Below are 24260 nucleotides of genomic sequence, written 5' to 3'. Positions count from 1 at the left end.
AGAGACTTTGTGTAAGCATAGATCTAAAGGACGCATACTTTCATGTGCCGGTACTTCCGCGTCACAGGAAGTTTCTGCGTTTCGCCTTTCAAGGGGTGGCGTAGGAGTATGCGAGAATGCCATTCGGGTACGCCCTGGCACCTCGCACGTTTTCCAAATGTGTGGAGGCGGCATTGGAGCCGTTGCGCCGTCAAGGGATAAGGCTATTAGCCTACCTAGACGACCTACTGGTTTTGGCTCCGTCAGCAGAGCTGGCGATCACACGACACAGACAGTGATTCACCTCACGCGTCTGGGGTTTGCTGTGAATTGGAAAAAGAGTGCGCCTTGGCCCAGTCAGCAGATTGTCTATTTGGGATTACAGCTAGACACTGTGACTATGAGGGCTCGAATTTCGGATCCTCGACGGTCTGCCTTGTTGTTAGCCATAAGAAGGTTTTATCCGAATCACATGCTGACGGCGCATTCCGTCATGACACTTTTGGGTCTCATGTTGTCTACCCACTCCGTGGTTCCACTGGGACTTTTTCACATACGCAAAACACAGCGATGATTTGCTCAACTACGACTGGACCCAGTGAGGCACCGTCGTCGGTTGTTGACAGTTCCCTATTGGAGAGACCCGTGCATAATGACGCAAGGGGTCGCAATAGGCAGTGTCATCCTACATTCCAGTGTACAGAGATGCTTGTCTGACTGGATGGGGAGGGACATGTCAGGCTCGGGCAGCTAGGGGTGTGTGGTCCCAATCGGGACGTCACATCAACCTCCTGGAAATGGAGACGGTTCTACTGGTTCTGACCCACTTCATGTCCACCCTACGGGGACACGACATGCTGGTCTGGTCAGACAACAGAACGACAGTAGCCTATTTAAATCGCCAAGGGGGAGTCAGGTCTCCTGCACTCCACCGGTTGGCGGAGGATTTGTAGCTGTGGGCTCACGAGCACCTTCGCTCATTGACAGCAGCACACATTCCAGGCTGTCAGAACATCGGAGCAGACCTCATGTCTCGAGGGGTCCCCGAGACGACGAGTGGCAACTGCACCCCGATGTTGTTCTCCAAATATGGGAACGATTTGGGAGAGCCGAGGTGGACCTGTTTGCGTCACGTGTGAACGAGCAATGTCCTCTATAGTTTTCTCTACAAGCCCAAGACGAACAGTCACTAGGGATAGACGCTTTTGCGCACCAGTGGCCAGAGGTTCTCCTGTACGCATTTCCACCGCTGTCCTGCATTCTCCCACTGCTAGCCTGTGTGAGAACAGGAGGGCTGTCAATCATATTGATAGCCCCCGACCGCCCAGGGGCTCCGTGGTACAAGGAGATGATTCAAATGTTGATTGCACCATCGCGGCATTGATTTCAGCTTGTCATGAGGGGTTTGGCAGAGACACTGTTTCAATCACCCTTTAGTGAAACAGTTTCTATTGGGGATGCGAGCCACGCTATCACGCTATTACGCTATTGGGGCTAGAGCCACGCTATCACAGTGGGATTTAACGTTGGTACTCGAGGCGCTCTGTGAGACACCGTTCGAACCATTGAATCAAATTCCCCTCAAGATGTTGTCTCTGAAGACGGCACTGTTGCTTGCCTTGACTACAGCCAAGCGTGTCAGTGATTTGTGTGCCACCAGTGTGTCATTGTGCTGGGAAATAGTACTGTAACCTAGTGTTACTTGACTATTAGACCGGTCACTAAAGTTGAGGAAATATTGAGGCATCATTTTTCTGCTGAGGCAGAATAGTGGGCCTAAATTCTATCTGCCCACGAATCATTGGCTCTGCCAATGGAATGAGTGTGGTGGGTCACACTGAGAAAGCAGTGAGCATGTCTTCTAAATTGGTTCAGCCTGTACTCAGCTTTTCTGATGTGAACGTCAGTATGGAGTCAACATACAAGTGTAAGTAAAAATGAGAGTAAATACATTAGAAATGGTGCTACTAATGCACAAACATCTCGTAAAAGTAATGTTTTTGTTTGGTTTTTCTGAGTGCCGTTCTCAGATTATTGCATGGTTTGCTTTTTCTGTAAAGTTTTTTTGAAATCTGACACAGCGGTTGCATTAAGGAGAGGTATATCTATAATTCCATGTGTAACACTTGTGACCTAACATAATCACTTGTGGTGCTTTCGCTGTAAAGCCTATTTGAAATTGGACACTGTGGTGGGATTAACAATAAGATTAACTTTAAAACGGTATAAAATACATGTATGTTTGAGGAATTTTAATTATGAGATTTATGTTGTTTGAATTTGACACCCTGCACTTTCACTGGCTGTTGTCATATCGATCCCGTTAACGGGATTGCAGCCTAAGAAGTTATTAAAGCTAGTGAGGGAGATAAGTGTTTCTAGTTTCAGATATTTTTGTAGTTCGTTCCAGTCATTGGCAGCAGAGAACTGGAAGGAGAGGCGGCCAAAGGAAGAATTGGTTTTGGGGGTGACCAGAGAGATATACCTGCTGGAGCGCGTGCTACAGGTGGGTGCTGCTATGGTGTCCAGCGAGCTGAGATAAGGGGGGACTTTACCAAGCAGGGTCTTGTAGATGACCTGGAGCCAGTGGGTTTGGCGACGAGTATGAAGCGAGGGCCAGCCAACGAGAGCGTACAGTTCGCAGTGGTGGGTAGTATATGGGGCTTTGGTGACAAAAGGGAATGTAATTAATGTAAGTTGTAGTTAATATAAAAAATGTAGTTAATATAAGTTAACATGCAATCATAACTGACTGTAGCGCATATAAAGCACCCACAAGCTACTGGTGGCTGAAATCACAATCATCGCAGGATGAACGAGTAAAGAATATCCGGGCAAGGGCGATCCATTTAAAAATCATTCCTTCCTCCCTCGCCCTGCAAGTGTATACTCGTCAGACGTTATGATACGTCATCAGAAGTGTCCACTTCATTTGAGGGCTGAGGGGATAGGGTGTCTTAAGTGTTTGGAATGCAGCCAATGTGTTGGAGGAAACACCTTTCAAAATGGCATCCGGGGTCAGCCCGCAGGTACACACCCTCTCCACTTACCCTTATGCCCTTGAGAGAATTCCCGTGGCCATCTTTGTCGTCGGTCCAAATAATTAGCCAAGCAAGGGAAGTTCGCAACGTAAGCCCCAAAGCCCTCGTTTTTGATTGAGTTTACGAGTGTACACATATGTTCACTTCGGGCCTGAAACGCCCCATAATTCAATTTGTGATGATTGTACATACGCTAAGACTTAAAACCTAAACTTCAATATGGAGAAGTCAACATACAAGTGTATGTAAAAATGAATGTAAATAAGTTAGAAACTGTACTACTAATGCACGACGGCACAAACGTCTAGTAACAGTAATGTTTTTGTTTGGTTAGCTTTTGGAAATTGTAAAAATAAAACAATTTCCTTCTTCAGAAGTTCCAGCTAGGCAAGTTAATTAATTTGCTAGCTATCATACAGTAGACGTATATTAATAATTATATAGTTAATATAAGTAGACATGCAATCATAATTGACTGTACCGCATATAAAGCACCCACAAGCTACAGGTGGCTGAAAACACAATTGTCTCGGGACAAGCAAGTGACACATTTCCGGGCACACCCTTTCCCCTTTCCCTGCAAGTGTTAGCTCGACATCAGAAGTGCCCACTTAATTTTGGGGGTAGAGGGTGTGTATTTTAAGTGTTTGGAATGCAGCCCTTGTGCTTTCAAGAAAACTAGGAATTCTGAAAAAAAAACAATTTCACATCGGTTACACTCACCCCCCTTTTGACCTCCTCCTTTTCTGCAGCAACCTGTGATCCGGATCAACAGCATCAATGTAACAGTATTGCTTCCGTCCCTCTCCTCGCCCCTACCTGGGCTCGAACCAGGGACCCTCTGCACACATCAACAGTCACCCTCGAAGCATCGTTACCCATCGCGCCACAAAAGCCACGGCCCTTGCAGAGCAAGGGGAACCACTACTTCAAGGTCTTCAAGGGCGAGCGACGTCACCGATTGAAAAGCTACAAGCGCGCACCAGCGCTAACTAGCTAGCCATTTCACATCGGTTACATCAGCTGTAACTATGATCTTACCAAGTTTGACAGGGTTGTGTGGTGTACAGACAGACTGCTCAGCAATGCCCAAAGACATGGATGGCCAAACAATTACATCTCGCTCCTTTCTAGTCCTCTCCAACCTCACTGGAGGACAGTGTGGCGTGCTGGTACATAGTTGCTTGAAGATGTTTGGGTGTGGGGAGATTTTTATTTTGCCCACGCTACAGACGGCTATAAATCCGGTCCACTAATACAGGACTAGTAAAAGCCCAGTGCACTACTTTATTTTATTCAAATTTTTCAGGGGGTGCTGCATCCTCCCCCCAACACCCCTACTTCCCACGGCTATGTACTGGTGTGCTGACTTCTATGACAAGGTGTGTGTGTGTCAGTCCCTAAGACTCTTTCTGGAGGAACCCTTTTGGCGTTGACTCACTGCTGCACTGTGATCTGCTGGGGATGGTCTGTGCTGTAATCAGTGTAAACATGAAGACCAGAAGTGACCAAGGCCCGGTCTCCCTTAGGCATCTTAAGTTCATTGTTAGAACCATAGGATCCCATTGTTAGAACCTTAGGATCCCATGGTTCTAACAAACTTAGCCTTAAGATGCTTTTGGGAAAAGATCAGTTGTATTTTCTATTTATTTTATTCCATATACAGTATTTATTTGGTGCAATGGTAAGAAAATACATTTCCAAGTAAAAGATACACACCACTCCGAATACATTCTTTATAAATAATTTACATAAACTTACTGTAATTTTGAAATCACTCCAGTGTATTACTCATGTAATAGGTAAAGTACATTCAGGACTGCTGACTTGAATAAAATGAATAAAATAATGAAAAAAGCTTTACCATCATAACATTTTGTTGAGCATTCACACACATTCATTTGTAAGCATTTGTCTTATGCTTGGGCAGAAAGTTGATATTCTTGGGTACATATGTCCAAGCAGCATTCCACTGTGGAGAAGGGAACATATGATGGACTATTATTAAAAACCCTTTTCCATGAAACTATTCAGCGTGTTGTGTGTAGTTGGAAAAGATATTCAGCTGCTTTTAAAAAATGAAACATGTTGCGAGCTACTATTTTATTTCTAGACATGAACTAGGGACATTCTTCTCTTCTCTCCTGCAACTCTTCCCCAGGTCCTTAGTGTACACGAGAAAGCGAGTGAGGAATGTGCCGGTCTAGCACTGGTTCTGTACGGCTGCTTTTCATTTCATGGACAAGTTTGCAAATTAAATAATATATACAAGTAATAAACTTACTCATGATATACAGTACCAATCAAAAGTTTGGACATACCTACTCATTCCAGGGTTTTTCTTTATTCTTCATTGTAGAATAATAGTCAAGAAAGACATCAGAACTATGAAATAACACATGGAATCATGTAGTAACCCCCCAAAAAAGTGTTACATCTAAATATATTTTATATTGAGATTCTTCAAAGAAGCCAACCTTTGCCTTGACAGATTTGCACACTCATGGCATTCTCTCAACCTGCTTCATGAATCACCTGGAATGCGTTTCATTTAACAGGTGTGCCTTGTTAAAAGTTAATTTGTGGAATTTCTTTCCTTCTTAATGCGTTTGAGCCAATCAATTGTGTTGTGACAAGGTAGGGTTGTCATACAGAAGATAGTCCTATTTGGTAAAAGACCAAGTCCATATTATGGCAAGAACAACTCAAATAAGCAAAGAGAAACGACAACCCATCATCACTTTAAGACATGAAGATAAGTCAGTCTGGAACATTTCAAGAAGTTTCTTCAAGAGCAGTCGCAAAAACCATCAAGCACTATGATGAAACTGGCTCTCATGAGGATCGCCACAGTAAAGGAAGACCCAGAGTTACCTTTGCTGCTGAGGATAAGTTCATTAGTTACCAGCCTCAGAAATTGCAGCCCAAAATAAATGCTTCAGAGTTCAAGTAACAGACACATCAACACCAACTGTTCAGAGGAGACTGTGTGAATCAGGCCTTCATTGTCGAATTACTGCATAGAAACCACTGCTAAAGGACACCAATAAGAAGAGACTTGCTTGGGCAAAGAAACACGAGCAATGGACATTAGACCGGTGGAAATCTGTCCTTTGGTCTGATGAGTCACAATGTAGAACTGGAGGCAGTGCAGGATGTAGCGTTGTCTTTCCCCTTCCAGGGCCGATTCACCCATGCTAGCAATGTCAAAGTCTGACGCATTTACTGCACCTTACACTGTGTGGGTTGGGTCCAATGATGTAGTGGTAAAATAAAATAAAAATGGGTAAACTAATACTGACCAAAAACTTAAAACACAACATGTAAAGTGCTGATCCTATGTTTCATGAGCTGAAATAAAAGATCCTAGAAATGCTCCATACGCACAAAAGGCTAGATTTAATATATTTTGGCATTTTAGCTATTGATGTGACATTTGGCAGGCCTAATCAGTCAGTTCTGTACCCGCCTGACTGAGTGGCAGTGTGGGTGGAATGAGCAAGCTCATCTGGAAACCAGAGCGCAAAAAACATGGAAATATACCTTGTGCGAACCTTGCCCAAGCCCCTCATCAAGCCTCCCTATGCACTTGTGTAGATCTGAAATAATTGGTTAAGAGTAAGCTATATTCTATCCACTCAGCCTCAGAGCACACTACTCTGATCAGTCAAATTGCGTGAAATCTAAAGTACACTGCATTGCATTCGGAAAGTATTCGGACCCCTTGACATTATCTACATTTTTTTACGTTACAGACTTATTCTAAAATGGATTAAATTAAATTACATTTTTCCCCTCATCAATCTACACACAATACCCCAGAATGCCATAGCAAAAACAGGTGAAGACATATTTACATTAAGTATTCAGACCCTTTACTCAGTATTTTGTTGAAGCACCTTTGGCAGCGTTTACAGCCTTGAGTCTTCTTGGTTATGACACTTCAAGCTTGGCACACCTTTATTTTGGGAGTTTCTCCAATTCTTCTCTGCAGATCCTCTCAAACTCTGTCAGGTTGGATGGGGAACATTGCTGCACAGCTATTTTCAGGTATCCCCAGAGATGTTCAATCGGGTTCAAGTCTGGACTCTGGCTGGGCCACTCAAGGACATTCAGAGACTTGTTCCGAAGCCACTCCTGCATTGTCTTGGTGGTGTGCTTCGGGTCATTGTCCTGTTGGAAGGTGAACCTTCACCTCAGTCTGAGGCCCTGAGCGCTCGATCAGGTTTTCATCAAGGATCGTTCTGTCCTGACTTGTCTCCCAGTCCCTGCAGCTGAAAAACACCCCCACAGTATGATGCTGCCACCACCATGCTTCACTGTAGGGATGGTGCCAGGTTTCCTCCTGACGTGACGCTTGGCATTCAGGCCAGAGTCATGTCATGTGCCTTTTACTTAGGAGTGGCTTCTGTCTGGCCACTCTACCATAAAGGCCTGATTGGTGGAGTGCTGCAGAGATGGTTGTCCTTCTGGAAGGTTCTATCTCCACAGAGGAACTCTGGAGCTCTGTCAGAGTGACCATCGGGTTCTTGGTCACCTCCCTGATCAAGGCCCTTCTCCCCCGATTGCTCAGTTTGGCTGCGCGGCCAGCTCTTGGAAGAATCTTGGTTGTTCCAAACTTCTTCCATTTAAGAATGATGGAGGCCACTGTGTTCTTGGGGACCGTCAATGCTGCAGAAATTTTTTGGTACCCTTCCCCAGATCTGTGTCGACACAATCCTGTCTCAGAGCTCCTAGGACAATTCAATTTTTGCTCTGACATGCACTGTCAACTGTGGGACCTTACAGAATCATGTCCAATCAATTGAATTTACCACAGGTGGACTCGAATCAAGTTGTAAAAACATCTCAAGCATGATCAATGGAAACAGGATGCACCTGAGCTTAATTTTGAGTCTCCATGCAAAGGGTCTGAATACTTATGTAAATAAGTTATTTCTGTTTTTTATACATTTGCAAAAATGTTTTAAAACCAGTTTTTGCTTTGTCATTATGTGGTTGTGTGTGTAGATTGATGAGGGAAAAAAATATTTAATATATTTTAGAATAAGGCCATAACGTAACAAAATGTGGAAAATGTTAAGGGGTCGGAATACTTTCCGAATGCACTGTTTTTTCTTTTCCATTAAGATACTAACCTTGCCAGCATAATACCCGAAACTTCAGTCTCTCTAGCCTTCATGGTGTCATCGTAAAACAAAATGTCCCCATTACCTGCATAGAAGAGAGATTAGGTTTAACAGGTGCACACACAAAGATGCATGCTCGAACATACACACTTTGTGAGATTGAGATGCCGGCGACCTGTCCTCCATTACAGAGCTTACCACTCGCCAATGTTCAATCAATTATGAATAAACTTGAACTCAGTGTGAGGGACATCAGATCCTGCAGCATACATTGTTTCAATGAGACTTTGCTTTCCTTCAACAACCAAACGGATTATATACAACCAATGGGTTTTACAGTTTATCGAGGGGACAAAACAAGGGCGAAGGGCTCCATTCTATGATCAGCAACAAGTGGTGCGACAGGGGAAACGTATAGGAACTTGCAAGGTTCTGCTCTCCCAATTTGGAATACTTGGTCATCAAATGTCGCCCTTTTTACCTTCCAGAGAGAGTTCTCAGGGATTATCGCCATATGTGGCAGGTAGCCTAGCGGTTAAGCTCTTTGGGCCAGTAACCAAAAACATCGTAGGTTATGTCACATTTGACATTGTTGGTCATGTCACACAGTTATGCCACATTTATGAACCCTTTATAAAGCATGACATAGGGTTATAGATGATTTGTAAAACATTTGTGGTATTTATGAAACCTTTATAAACTGCACATCATTTAAAGCGGGACCATTATCTTTATTGTTTCTTTCACTTCCCTTTGGCCTGCGCTGTTGGAGCTCGGAGTTTAAGAATTTCACTGTTATTACTTCTGCATATGACTAATGAAATCTCCAAATCTAACTCGCCAAAGAGTGGGATGGGGCTGGCAAATTGGGAGCAGGTATTAATGTAGTCCCAGTCAGCTGACTTGGTATAGCGCTGTTCCCTGGACCTGCCATGCAACTGCATAGATACTTGAAATTACTCTTATGCTACACATCCCTGACACAACCAAAGACCCCAACAATACACAACAGTTTACTTGGGCTAGATCGATTTAGGATTCAGCATTACATTCTGACACACGTACGGTGATTATGGACACCACCCACTTCTTCATCTCTGGGATGAGTTTGAACGCCGGTACGAATCTTGACAGTCAATGGAACATCCAGAACCAGAGGACAGAACAACCAAGTCCCTTTACATACCAGAACTGAGTTCAAGTATTTATTTTCTTTCAAATGCTTTGAGCGTTTTATTGAGCCTGCATCGAGTGCAACATCTCCAATAACATAGTTGAGCAAATAAGGAATTGTACTATATATAGAAGCATCGCTTACAGAGTTCATTCCTCGGATGATTTGCTCAAACTTGTTGGTGCACGTCATCAGGCCACAACCTCCGCCCTAAAGAAAGGGAAGACCATATTAATCGTCTGTTTTAGAGGGCTGGTTTCCCCACACAGATTATGACTAACCCTGGACTTAAAAGCAAACTCAATGGAGAATGTCCATTGAAATACCTTATTTCGGTCCTTACGTGATAGGTTCAGAAGTTTATGCCTTCTTGCACACAAGGTCAATGGGACACCCCGAGCTGAAGTCCACAAAGTCCACGTCGATTTTGTTGTTGAGTTGCTCTGTACATCTGGTCATTGCGTCAAGAAAGCATCTCTCCACCTAAAATTTGAAATGATCATACTTTTAGTACAGACCAAGGCCTAGAAGCTAGAATCCTTAGTTGCTACATAATTTTTTTTATGTAGCAACTAAATGCATAGATTCTTAAATAATATAAGTTGTAAATGCCCCATGAGCTTAGTTCAACTGCTGTACCCCACCAGAACCCCTAATATAAGCTTGTTTTACTCTAATGTTTTAAACAAAGTAAATGTAAACAAACACTATAGCCTCTAAACATGGTTAAAATTGTAATTGTATTATTCTATTATCATTTTGGCATTAATATCAGCCCTTGCATCCATAACTCTGTCTATCCCTCAGCTTTTTACAAAAACATAGGTGGGGTGACTTTGGTAATGTTTCAATACCTTTACTTTGAGCTCAAATTCCCAGGAGGACAAATCTGAAATGGACTAAAATGATCCCCATCTTTCCCATTTATTTCAAATTGAGGCAAATAGCTAGATCCACACAACAAAACGAGAAAAAAATCTGAAACTTTGGAGTGATCTACTACCACTTCCACGACTATCACTTGTAGAACCGGCATGGGGTGGAACAAGCTTAAGCATACTGCCCAGAACAAAGTGCAATGGACAGGAGTTATCGATGGCCTATGCTCCCTGAGTATTCAGATTATCATTGCTAATCCGGTTTAAAAAAAATACTAATCTAACTATTACTTTCAGCCTGGTCTTCGTTCTCATTTTATTAGATAATTCTAAAATACATAATGCAGAACACAACACACAAAATCATAAAGTATATGAAGCACAAAGTTATGATCCTCTTTGGAGTATGGTTATGTAACCGATGTGAAATGGCTAGCTAGTTAGCGGTGGTGCGCGCTAATAGCGTTTCAATCGGTGACATCACTTGCTCTGAGACCTTGAAGTAGTTGTTCCCCTTGCCCTGCAATGGCTGTGACTTTTGTGGCGCGATGGGTAACGATGCTTCGTGGGTGACTGTTGTTGATGTATGCAGAGGGTCCCTGGTTCAAGCCCAGGTAGGGGCAAGGAGAGGGACGGAAGCTAAACTGTTACAGTTAGTTTGACATATCAAGCACATTGGGTTGGTTTCCAGGACCCAGAAGATGTTTATTCCTGGACTAAGAAACTCTTTTAAAATAGATTTTCAGTTGAGCTTGGGTTTCAGTCCAGGAGTAGGGATAATCTAAGTCTGGGAAAGTGCCCAATTCTGTTCCAAGGACCAATTTACTGTTGTTAAGGGAGCAAGATACAGCTTGTCTTTGAAGTCCACCTTTAGGAAGAATAAAAACAATATTCATAAATGTACTATTTGGTTTATACAACTTCTTAATATTAAAACGGGTTGTTAATATTTAAATGAGCCTAATATACAAAGTGGTACTCAGATCCCCGACATGCAAGACAAAAAACCTTGCACTGTGTTTCAGACAAGCAGCTCAAACGTACCAGCTTCTTTTCACATTGTAGTAGCTTTATGACATCAGCATCAGTCAACGCACAATGGTCTTCACTAGAGCCAGGTCCTCCTGGCTAACCTGCAATTTTTCAAAAGGTAAACAACTTGTCAAGGAAAAACCTCTAGACACCATAAAATAAATTCACAGTCATTGGAAGAGTATCCCCCCCTTTCAAAAAATGTAAAATTATTATTATTATTATTATTTATTTATTTTTAATCGCACAAATCTATTATATTTCCCAGCCAGGCAGTTTTTTCCTTTCCACTGTCACCAGTCACCTCTAATTGTTCTTCGAAGATTAAGGCCCCTACCTGAATTTGTCCAATAGAAACTCTTTTTGTTGCAAACCATTTTCTGTTACAAAACATTTTGCTATGGTGTGTGACTAATGAATACAACCCAGGCAACATACCGTTCCCACATAATGGCAGAACCACCAAGCCTTACCGTTCTCTGCTGCTGCAGCTTTTTCCTGCTTTGTGTCCACCTTTGAAAATGGTCTTCATGTAGGCGTCAGACGCTGTAAAGGGGACCACCTTGTTGTGGAGGCGCCACTGCATGTCCTTGTCCAGGCTATTCCTCACTGGCGTTCTCCTTTCCATGGCTTTCACATGCTCCTCGTTCACCAGATTTTTGAGGTCAGCGCTGGTGTTGGCCCAGGCAAACTGCCAGCTCAAGCCGTAGTGCCACTTCCCAAAAGTGTCAGAGGTAGCAGTGCTCTCCAACATCGGTGGGCTAAGAGGCCATGTTTATTTTACCTTTATTTAAGTAGGCAAGTCAGTTAAGAACAAATTCTTATTTTCAATGACGGCCTAGGAACAGTGGGTTAACTGCCTGTTCAGGGGCATAACGACATATTTTTACGTTAGCTGTGGGATTCAATCTTGCAATCTTTTGGTTACTAGTACAATGCTTGTCATGTACTGTCATGTTGTCTTGTCTCTGTCCTTTCCCTTCACCCTGTCTCCCTCTGCTGGTCGTGTTAGGTTACCTTTTCTCCCCCGCTTTCCCCCAGCTGTCCCTTGTCTCCTCTAACTACCCATTCACCCCGTTCCCCACCTGTTCCCTTTTTCCCTCTGATTAGGTCCCAATATCTCTCTCTGTTTCTGCTCCTGTCCTTGTCGGATTCTTGTTTGTTTGTGTCATTCATGCCTGAACCAGACTGTCGTCATGTTTGCTGTAACCTTGTCCTGTCCTGTCGGAATCTGCCGGTCCATCTGAGCCTACCTATGTTTGGTAATTAAAGAAGCTCTGTTTAAGTTGATTCGCTTTTGGGTCCTCATTCACGCACCGTAACAGAAGAATCCGACCAAGAATGGACCCAGCGACTTCAGATCCTCTCCACTCAGCCGTCGAGATCCAGGGAGCGATGCTAGGCAGACACAAGCAGGAATTGTCTGCTGCTCGACATGCCGTTGAGACCCTGGCCACCCAAGTCTCCAACCTCACAGAACAGGTTCACCATCTCCGCCTCGATCCACCGGCCACTTCCAGGGCTTTCGAATCTCCGGAGCCCAGAATCAATAACCCGCCGTGTTACTCTGGGGAGCCCACTGAATGCCGCTCGTTCCTCACCCAGTGTGATATTGTGTTATCTCTCCAGCCCAACACTTACTCCAGGAGCACTGCTCGTGTCGCCTATGTCATATCTCTCCTTATTGGACGGGCTCGTGAGTGGGGCACGGCAATCTGGGAGGCAAGGGCTGAGTGTACTAACCAGTATCAAGACTTTAAGGAGGAGATGATACGGGTTTTTGATCGATCTGTTTTTGGGGAGGAGGCTTCCAGGGCCCTGTCTTCCCTATGTCAAGGCAATCGATCCATAACAGACTACTCTATTGAGTTTCGCACTCTTGCTGTCTCCAGTGGCTGGAACGAGCCGGCCTTGCTCGCTCGTCTTCTGGAGGGTTTCCGCGCAGAGGTAAAGGATGAGATTCTCTCCCGGGAGGTTCCTTCCAGCGTGGATTCCTTGATTGAACTCGCTATTCGCATTGAGCGACGGGTTGATCTTCGTCACCGAGCTCGTGGAAAGGAGCTCGCGCTCTCCGTCGCCTCCCTCTCCGCATCACTACCATCTTCCTCTGCCGGCTCGGGTGCTGAGTCCATGCAGCTGGGAGGTATCCGCATCTCGACTGAGGAGAGGGAACGGAGAATCACCAACCGCCTCTGTCTCTATTGCGGTTCCGCTGGTCATTTTGTCACTTCATGTCCAGTAAAAGGCCAGAGCTCGTCAGTAAGCGGAGGGCTACTGGTGAGCGCTACTACTCCTGTCTCTCCTTCAAGATCCTGCACTACCTTGTCGGTCCATCTACGCTGGACCGGTTCGTCAGCTTCCTGCAGTGCCTTAATAGACTCTGGGGCGGAGGGCTGTTTTATGGACGAGACCTGGGCTCGGGAACATGACATTCCTCTCAGACAGTTAAAGGAGCCCACGGCCTTGTTCGCCCTGGATGGTAGTCCTCTCCCCAGGATTCAGCGTGAGACGCTACCTTTAACCCTCACTGTTTCTGGTAATCATAGTGAAACCATTTCTTTTTTAATTTTTCGTTCACCTTTTACACCTGTTGTTTTGGGCCATCCCTGGCTAGTTTGTCATAATCCTTCCATTAATTGGTCTAGTAATTCTATCCTCTCCTGGAACGTCTCTTGTCATGTGAAATGTTTAATGTCTGCTATCCCTCCTGTTTCCTCTGTCTCTTCTTCACAGGAGGAGCCTGGTGATTTGACAGGGGTGCCGGAGGAATATCACGATCTGCGCACGGTGTTCAGTCGGTCCAGGGCCACCTCTCTTCCTCCACACCGGTCGTATGATTGTAGTATTGATCTCCTTCCGGGAACCACCCCCCCCCGGGGTAGACTATACTCTCTGTCGGCTCCCGAACGTAAGGCTCTCGAAGATTATTTGTCTGTAGCTCTTGACGCCGGTACCATAGTCCCCTCCTCCTCTCCCGCCGGAGCGGGGTTTTTTTTTGTCAAGAAGAAGGACGGGTCTCTGCGCCCCTGCATAGATTATCGAGGGCTGAATGACATAACAGTGAAGAATCGTTATCCGCTTCCTCTTATGTCTTCAGCCTTCGAGATCCTGCAGGGAGCCAGGTTTTTCACTAAGTTGGACCTTCGTAACGCTTACCATCTCGTGCGCATCAGGGAGGGGGACGAGTGGAAGACGGCGTTTAACACTCCGTTAGGGCACTTTGAATACCGGGTTCTTCCTTTCGGCCTCGCTAACGCTCCAGCTGTCTTTCAGGCATTAGTCAATGATGTCCTGAGAGACATGCTGAACATCTTTGTTTTCGTTTACCTTGACGATATCCTGATTTTTTCACCGTCACTCCAGATTCATGTTCAGCACGTTCGACGTGTCCTCCAGCGCCTTTTAGAGAATTGTCTTTTTGTGAAGGCTGAGAAGTGCACTTTTCATGCCTCCTCCGTCACATTTCTCGGTTCTGTTATTTCCGCTGAAGGCATTAAGATGGATCCCGCTAAGGTCCAAGCTGTCATTGATTGGCCCGTCCCTAAGTCACGCGTCGAGCTGCAGCGCTTTCTCGGCTTCGCGAACTTCTATCGTCGTTTCATCCGTAATTTCGGTCAGGTGGCAGCTCCTCTCACAGCCCTTACTTCTGTCAAGACGTGCTTTAAGTGGTCCGTTTCCGCCCAGGGAGCTTTTGATCTCCTCAAGAATCGTTTTACATCCGCTCCTATCCTTGTTACACCTGACGTCTCTAGACAGTTCGTTGTCGAGGTTGACGCGTCAGAGGTGGGAGTGGGAGCCATCCTTTCTCAGCGCTCCCTCTCTGACGACAAGGTCCACCCATGCGCGTATTTTTCTCATCGCCTGTCGCCGTCGGAACGTAACTATGATGTGGGTAACCGCGAACTGCTCGCCATCCGGTTAGCCCTAGGCGAATGGCGACAGTGGTTGGAGGGGGCGACCGTTCCTTTTGTCGTTTGGACTGACCATAGGAACCTTGAGTACATCCGTTCTGCCAAACGACTTAATGCGCGTCAGGCGCGTTGGGCGCTGTTTTTCGCTCGTTTCGAGTTCGTGATTTCTTATCGTCCGGGCTCTAAGAACACCAAGCCTGATGCTTTGTCTCGTCTCTTCAGTTCTTCAGTAGCCTCCACTGACCCCGAGGGGATTCTCCCTGAGGGGCGTGTTGTCGGGTTGACTGTCTGGGGAATTGAGAGGCAGGTAAAGCAAGCACTCACTCAAACTCCGTCGCCGCGCGCTTGTCCTAGGAACCTTCTTTTCGTTCCCGTTCCTACTCGTCTGGCCGTTCTTCAGTGGGCTCACTCTGCCAAGTTAGCCGGCCACCCTGGCGTTCGGGGTACGCTTGCTTCCATTCGCCAGCGTTTCTGGTGGCCCACCCGGGAGCATGACACGCGTCGTTTCGTGGCTGCTTGTTCGGTCTGCGCGCAGACTAAGTCCGGTAACTCTCCTCCTGCCGGCCGTCTCAGGCCGCTTCCTATTCCCTCTCGACCGTGGTCTCACATCGCCTTAGATTTTGTCACCGGACTGCCTTCGTCAGCGGGGAAGACTGTTATTCTTACGGTTGTCGATAGGTTCTCTAAGGCGGCTCATTTCATTCCCCTTGCTAAGCTTCCTTCTGCTAAAGAGACGGCACAAATCATCATCGAGAATGTTTTCAGAATTCATGGCCTTCCGTCAGACGTCGTTTCGGACAGAGGTCCGCAATTCACGTCTCAATTTTGGAGGGAGTTTTGCCGTTTGATTGGGGCTTCCGTCAGTCTCTCTTCCGGCTTTCACCCCCAGTCTAACGGTCAAGCAGAACGGGCCAATCAGACTATTGGTCGCATCTTACGCAGTCTTTCTTTTCGCAACCCTGCGTCTTGGTCAGAACAGCTCCCCTGGGCAGAATACGCCCACAACTCGCTTCCTTCGTCTGCGACCGGGCTATCTCCTTTTCAGAGTAGCCTCGGGTACCAGCCTCCGTTGTTCTCATCTCAGTTCGCCGAGTCCAGCGTCCCCTCCGCTCAGGCTTTTGTCCAACGTTGCGAGCGCACCTGGAAGAGGGTCAGGTCTGCACTTTGCCGTTATAGGGCGCAGACTGTGAGAGCTGCTAATAAGCGTAGAACTAAGAGCCCTAGATATTGTCGCGGTCAGAGAGTTTGGCTCTCCACTCAGAACCTTCCCCTTAAGACGGCTTCTCGCAAGTTGACCCCGCGGTTCATTGGTCCATTCCGTATCTCTCAGGTCATTAATCCTGTCGCAGTGCGACTTCTTCTTCCACGATATCTTCGTCGCGTCCACCCGGTCTTCCATGTCTCCTGTGTTAAGCCCGTTCTTCGCGCCCCCGCTCGTCTTCCCCCCCCCCCCCCCCATCCTTGTCGAGGGCGCACCTATCTACAGGGTCCGTAAAATCTTGGACATGCGTCCTCGGGGCCGTGGTCATCAGTACCTAGTTGACTGGGAGGGGTACGGTCCTGAGGAGAGGAGTTGGGTTCCCTCTCGGGACGTGCTGGACCGTGCGCTGATTGATGATTTCCTCCGTTGCCGCCAGGTTTCCTCCTCGAGTGCGCCAGGAGGCGCTCGGTGAGTGGGGGGGTACTGTCATGTACTGTCATGTTGTCTTGTCTCTGTCCTTTCCCTTCACCCTGTCTCCCTCTGCTGGTCGTGTTAGGTTACCTTTTCTCCCCCGCTTTCCCCCAGCTGTCCCTTGTCTCCTCTAACTACCCATTCACCCCGTTCCCCACCTGTTCCCTTTTTCCCTCTGATTAGGTCCCAATATCTCTCTCTGTTTCTGCTCCTGTCCTTGTCGGATTCTTGTTTGTTTGTGTCATTCATGCCTGAACCAGACTGTCGTCATGTTTGCTGTAACCTTGTCCTGTCCTGTCGGAATCTGCCGGTCCATCTGAGCCTACCTATGTTTGGTAATTAAAGAAGCTCTGTTTAAGTTGATTCGCTTTTGGGTCCTCATTCACGCACCGTAACAATGCTCTAACCACTAGCCTACATGCCGCATGTACACCACAATGTTATGGAAGAACTTGCATTTGTCGCCTTAGACACATTTGGCCTCACGCTCCTGGGGGGGAAAAATATAAAATTGGTGTTGATAAACAATTAGGTCTACAGGAAATTCAATTGAGCATGCTCCTGATAGGTAAAGGAAAAACATCATTTAATGACTTGATGAGATTTCTAAGATGGAAAGTCCCAGGTTGCATGAAAAGTAGTTGGCCCTTTCATCTATCCCCTAAAGTGGCATTCCTACCTGAATAATGGAAGGACAGTCTGTTTTCGTTGCTCGTGGGTTTCATGTGCGGCCTGGACTTGTCCTGCCCTCGCATTCGCTTGCTGTCCTGTTTCCCCGTCCTCTCCTGCTCATCCGGGTCCACTTAAAAAAAATTATCTTGAGGCTCTTCCATAGAGTCCTCTGCCGTCTCCTTTGGTCCTGCATCACCGCTGGCCTTGTCACCGTTAGGACCCTTCCCTCCAGAGTCCAGTAATTCATGGAACTTTTCTTTCGTTGTGAGAAACCTGAAAAACAGAGAATGCTAAATCACATTGACATATAATTGAGACAATTCAATAGGTATGCCTAATTCTTTTAGATTCCCCCTTTTGGTGTGATATTTTTAATTGTGTAGTTTCTCTCATTGATGCCTGTTCCATCAGTACTCATGTCAGACTGGTGATGTTCTGGGGCAGGGGTGGCCAATTATATTCACATAGGGCCATTGTGGGTGCAGGCTTTTGTTCCAGCCAAGCACACTTACTGAGTTGTAATGGCAGCTCTGCCTTTATCAGTCCCATTCATCCCATGCACATGGCTTTCTGTGGCTATATTTGGGGTTGTCTCAGTCTCCAAAAATCTCTCTGAAATAAGCATCTCATTAGACTAATGATTATTTGGAAAGCTAGCAAGCATTGTTTGCTAACGTGGCAGACAGTTGCTTGCTTGCACACTTAGAGTAGACACTGGGCTCGGCCTTTGGCTGGCTTGAACATGGGTGCTATCTTTACTTACAATGCATTATGGCTAGCTAGAAATGCATGTGTCCGAAACAGAATACTACTGCAATGTGTCAGTAGTACACATTCTGAAAAGCAATAACCATAGGTATTATGATAAACATTAAATGCACTATGCATTATATGTGTTGAATGCTGTAACACAGAATAAAACAATTAATGAAAGACAAAATCAACATTTTAGTAGTTCTTCAAAGTATATAAGGCATGTGACTGCTGAATACCAACTATCAATCCATTAGATCATGTATTTTTAGGCAGAGATACCTGGCAAAGCAACTGCTCTCCTCTGGATTGCATAAAATGTAGCTGGCATAAAAAGAAACACAGACCTGACAAGTAGACTTGCAATAGATTATGGTCATTGTAGTTCATTACCACGTTTTCTGCGCTAAACTGTATCGAATATTTGGGCTTGATCTGATTTATCTCTGGCGAAACTTCATTGAACTCACAAAAGAACTAAAACGAAATTGTATTAAATTTATTGAATCAATGTTGGTCAATTAGTAGTTTACAAACCGAAAGATAACCGAAATGTTAATCGCTGATAAAAAAAAAAAAACGATTTTCAACAAAATTGTGTCGAGGTTTTTTGGTATTTCAGACAACAGAGGACGCTGTTGCCTGATGAAGATTTGGGCTCAAAATAGTTACATGCCTTCACATCCATGGCCTGACGCCTGACTACACATCCCCACGCCCACTTGCCGAACGCAATTCGCTTCGGTGCCCGGCCACACTATTGTAGCAAATTCGTGGGGTAGCACCAACCGGGACTCCAAACCGGGTTCAGCAACTGACAACGCAACACCAGTTACGCCAAGAGATCCAAAGAGGTCGCTACAATAACACACATCTGATGTGTGCTGGCATGATGTTACTGAGATGAACATACATGAAATGACTTTGTGTGTGTGCTTCTGTACTCTTGGCACAGCTTTAAGCCATGTTATATTATGTATTCAGAGGCCTTTCCCCCTCAGCAGAAAGACCCTCCACTAGTGATAGTGGCTTACATTTAGCATGAAACACTTAAGTCACACAAGGGAGGTAAAACTTTCTGGGGAACAGGTCTAGGCACCAACTTTGAAAAGGGTCTTGTTTTGCTCTTTCAAGAGAGAAATGGTAGGATGTTAATCCTTCAGCCTGATTAATATCGGTAGGCTCTTGTTTCTCTGGCCTACAGTCCAGTTAGCCTTGTTTATTCAAGTATACTGAACCAAAATATAAAAGCAACATGCAACAAGTTCAACGATTTTACTGAGTTACAGTTCATATTAGGAATTCAGGCAATTTAAATAAATACATTAGGCCCTAATCTATGGATTTTACACATAACTGAGCAGGGGCACAGCCATGAGTGGGCCTGGGAAGACATCAGCCCACCAACTTGGGAGCCAGTTAAAACAGATGAAACTGAGGAGTATTTCTGTCTAATAAAGCCCTTTTATGAGGAAAAACTCATTCTGATTGGCTGGGCCTGGCTCCCAAGTGGGTGGGCCGATGCCTTCCCAGGCCCACCCATTTGAGAGCCACGCCCACCCACTGGGGAGTCAGGCCCAGCCAATCAGAATGCGTTTTTTCTCATAAAAGGGTTTTATAACAGACAGAAATACACCTCAGTTACATCTGTTGTCGGGGTGGCTGGTCTCAGACAATCCCGCAGGTGAAGAAACCGGATGTGGAGGTCTTAGGCTGGCGTGGTTACACGACATACTGCCAAATTCTCTTAAACGACATTGGAAGCTGCTTATGGTAGAGAAAATAACATCAAATTCTCTGGCAACCGCTCTGGTGGACATTCCTGCAATCAGCATGCCAATTGCATGCTCCATCAAAACTTCAGACATCTGTGGCATTGTGTTGTGTGACAAAACGGCACATTTTAGAGTGGCCTTATGTCCACAGCACAAGGTGCACCTGTGTACTGATCATGCTGTTTAATCAGCTTCTTCATATGCCACACCTGTCAGGTGAATGGATTATCTTGACAAAAGAGAAATGCTCACTAACAGGGATGTAAACAAATTTGTGCACAAAATTTGAGAGAAATAAGCTTTTCAGACGTATGGAACATTTCTGGGTTATTTTTATTTCAGCTCATGAAACATGGGACCAACACTTTACATGTTACATTTATATTTTTGTTCAGTGTAAATAACACAATCATAAAATAAGTCCTAATTAAATACCTAAATGAGAGGGATGTTAGATCAAATACTGTATGTTGCTAATGCATTGCTTCAAACATGATCTCTCATTGCAGGGGACAGAATGTGTTTTTGAGTAACCAGTTTTGATGAATGCCTTATGTAGAAATGATGTTATGTTATTGCCCGTGCAAAGTCAAACCAGTATGTGATTCATGACAGCTTCATAAATTCTTTGTACCTATCACTTTCATTGTCAAAATGCCCAAAGGCAAACTTACTAAAACGCATGTGCCACAGCAATAACTACCCCTTTTTTTTTTTAAGTATTATGTTTTTGCCTCATAACAGCATTGTCACACCCTGACCATAGAGAGCCCTTGGTTCTCTATAGTAGTAGGTCAGGGCATGACTAGGGGGTGTTCTAGCATGTCTATTTCTATGTTGGTGCTAATGTGGTTCCCAATTAGTGGCAGATGTTTATCGTTGCCTCTGATTGGAGATTATATAGGTAGCCATTTCCCCACCTGTGTTTTGTGGGATATTGTTTGTGTTTAGTTGTTTCTTTATTGTTTCACAGAGATTAAAAAAAATATGTGGAACTATACTCACACCGCGCCATGGTCCGCTCATTACGACGATCGTGACAAGCATGCTCATGTTGAGGCTTGCATGTCCTTATGAAGTGAAAACATTAATGCAAGAGTTAATAGAGCATCATTTATTTATGACTTATCAAATCTTATGGGAATTAGTTTAACGCTACAGATGACAACAGTTAACTATGGGTAAAGTCTTCTCTCTGATATTCAATACAAGCCATCAAAGCAATGCTTATTAGTTGTCTTTACAAACTGCACCCAAACATCCTATTCTGAAAACATCTAAGTGAGCCATTTGAGAAGTATAACTTGGTAAAAAAAAAAATAAAAAAAAAAAAGTTTGATTTCACCAAATTTTAACATTCAGTTCAGTTCATGTAACAGGGTGGACCTTAAAATGAGGGACAGACAAATGAATCACCAATCACATGGAATAAATAATCATCTTCAGAAATGACTGTCAAAGCAACACATTAACCGAGGCTTTACAATGATGGTGAAACTTGGATATATTTTTGGATTAAGTGGATTGAAATCTTCCTAGAAGTGGCACAGTGTTGACAGAGGGACATGCCAAAATGCAGAATGTTTGCACTTTTGCAAGCCTTTATTCGTATTAAAAAATATATGATTTATTGAATTCTCCATGTGGTCTGTATTAAAGGGCACTTCTTCATTTAATATATCAGGCTTTTAAAATTCAATATTGGTGCAGAATTTCTACTTAAAATATCAAAGGGACGGAAAGGGAGGCAAAAAGCACTCTTTGTGGAACAACCCAGCCTGTAGTAGGCTAGTAATGTTTTTTCACAGTATCACAAACCCTCCTGTTATGTGATTTTATTTGCCCAAAATGGGTAACTACCGCAATGTGGCTTCATTTTAATTGAGCTGTATATTGTTAGACGGTGCCTCATTGCACTGGATGTCCCTAAAATGTTATAACCTTGAGATATAGCCTCGTGGTAGATAACTGCATGAGGAAATAAAATAATAAAACTAACATTCTGGAATGCTGACCACTGTTGCTGATTTAACCTCCTTTTATTGTATGTCAAACTTTGGTGAGGCTGATATGATTTCAAAACAACCCTCTAATGAATACAAAAATTGGGATAGATTGTGTTTTTAACTCCCGTTTTGAAAAGCAAATCATTTTTCTCAGTCAAATTAACTTTGGGTTCAATGAAGTGAGTAAAGTTGGATAGAGGAAGAGAGAGATATTGTGCATCCTTGGAACTTTTCGATAAGTGTTTCGTTTTGGGCAGTTAGGCCTATATCCAACACAAGATAAAACACATTCTAATCCCTTGGTTACCATACATGTTGCCTATTTCATTACTTAATATATTTTTCTCTATGGATTTATGCAAATATGGAACTGTGGTTAATCTTTTGGCACATATTCACATTCAGCATGTAGCAAACAGTAATACAAGTGTAATTTCCTCCATCTGAGTGCAGCATAAATCAAGTGTCTCATTGTTAGGTCGTAAACCATGTAATCCTCTGTCTCAACAGAGCACACAGCAGAGCTCCTATGATGAGATGGGAAGATTCTTCAGAGGATGGCTGGTTTAACCATCATACCCATAGACATAGGATCAGACCAGAGGCTCTATTTTGGTAAGCGTATTAATTGGGTTTCCAAAACAACGTTTAGAGTTAAAGTGAGAGTCAACAATTTGACAACAGACCTTCTTTTTGCACTGTGAAAATGCATGTTTAAATTGACGTGCAATGAGTCGATGCCGTTTATTATGGAGCTGCTGCCATGCTGCTATCACCTATCCAGTACTTTTACATCTATGCACATCTAAGTGGATAGGGGATAGTGGAGGATTTGAATGCAACTGGAATGTATTTATTGTCATCAATCAATCAATCAAATATATTTATAAAGCCCTTTTTACATCAGCCGATGTCACAAAGTGCTATACAGAAACCCAGCCTAAAACCCCAAACAGCAAGCAATGCAGATGTAGAAGCACGGTGGCTAGGAAAAACTCTCTAGAAAGGCCAAAACCTAGGAAGAAACCCAGCGAGGAACCAGGCTCTGAGGGGTGGCCAGTCCTCTTCTGGCTGTGCCGGGTGGAGATTATAACAGCACATGGGCAAGATGTTCAAACATTCATAGACGTTCATAAATAATAATAATCACAGTGGTGGTAGAGGGCGCAACAGGTCAGCACCTCAGGAGTAATTGTAAGTTGGCGTTCATAGCCAATATTTATTCCTGAATTTCATTTGTAACATGACCAACTGCAGGGGTCAAATTTCCTCTACCTATATCATTGTGGTAGTCGTCAAAAAAGATCATACATAGATACTGTAGATACATCTCTATAGGCACACTAATAAAAGTGTGGGTAGACACTGAGACTGAATACTTCATCAGGGCCTCCTTTCTAATCTGGTATTAGTACACTATGCACTGTAGGGTGTCATCAGGCAAGTTTTTATGTTTATCAACCTCTTCTTTAGAAACAAAATGACGAGAGCTTTTCTACTTCACACATAGCCATGGGAAATAGGTTGGTGGTGGTGCATATTTTATTATAAAAACATTTTTTTTCTGTTGTATTTTCAAGGGGTTGGGGTGCTGAAAAAATCTGTTTGCCTGTGCTACAGACGCTATATCGGTCCGCTTTTAAAGGCCCAGTGTACTACTTTTTTGAATAATAAAAAATAAAACAATATTTTTCAGGACCTGCAGCACCTTCATCATGCCTAAATCCCATGGCTATGACTTCACATGCACTGTTTTTCCTAAATACCCATAGAATATAATCAACTGTTTTTTATAGAACACAGAGAAGCATTAAATGTTGTGTTACGCAACAATGACTTGAAAATACCAGCCATCTGACCAGCATAGTTCAACATTCAAACATTCAGTTCAATGCACATAGCAACCCTCCTATGTGCATTCAATTTCTAGATTAATCCCCCCCCCCCCCCCCCCCATCCATGCGCTGATGATTACTCACAATACTTCTTGCTCTTTGTTATCAAACACAAGCAGTTTGCCAAGACCGAAGTCGAAGCATCTCTCTGACTCACACGCTATAGCTAGAATAGCACGTTTCTGTTGGCACTAATATCACTCCATATACACAGCACGCCAGAGGGGGAATCAAATGCATGAGGAAGAGCAGCAGCCAACTCCTGGGTGATCCTTTTTTAATAGAAGAATTTAATTTGTAATTTTGCAGATTAGGAACTTTGGGTATTAATCCTTTTATCAGC

General features: G+C 44.3%; 1 pseudogene; it reads right to left on the bottom strand.

Moving 5' to 3' along the window:
- Window positions 1-891: 891 nt before the first annotated feature.
- LOC110489422 (tRNA-dihydrouridine(47) synthase [NAD(P)(+)]-like) lies at window positions 892-18214 on the bottom strand (annotated as a pseudogene).
- Window positions 18215-24260: the final 6046 nt, after the last annotated feature.

This window comes from Oncorhynchus mykiss, chromosome 30, assembly GCF_057628025.1.
Source record: "Oncorhynchus mykiss isolate SJ-2025 chromosome 30, ASM5762802v1, whole genome shotgun sequence".
NCBI classification, from domain to species: domain Eukaryota; kingdom Metazoa; phylum Chordata; class Actinopteri; order Salmoniformes; family Salmonidae; genus Oncorhynchus; species Oncorhynchus mykiss.
This window is presented reverse-complemented; position numbering and strand designations above follow the sequence as displayed.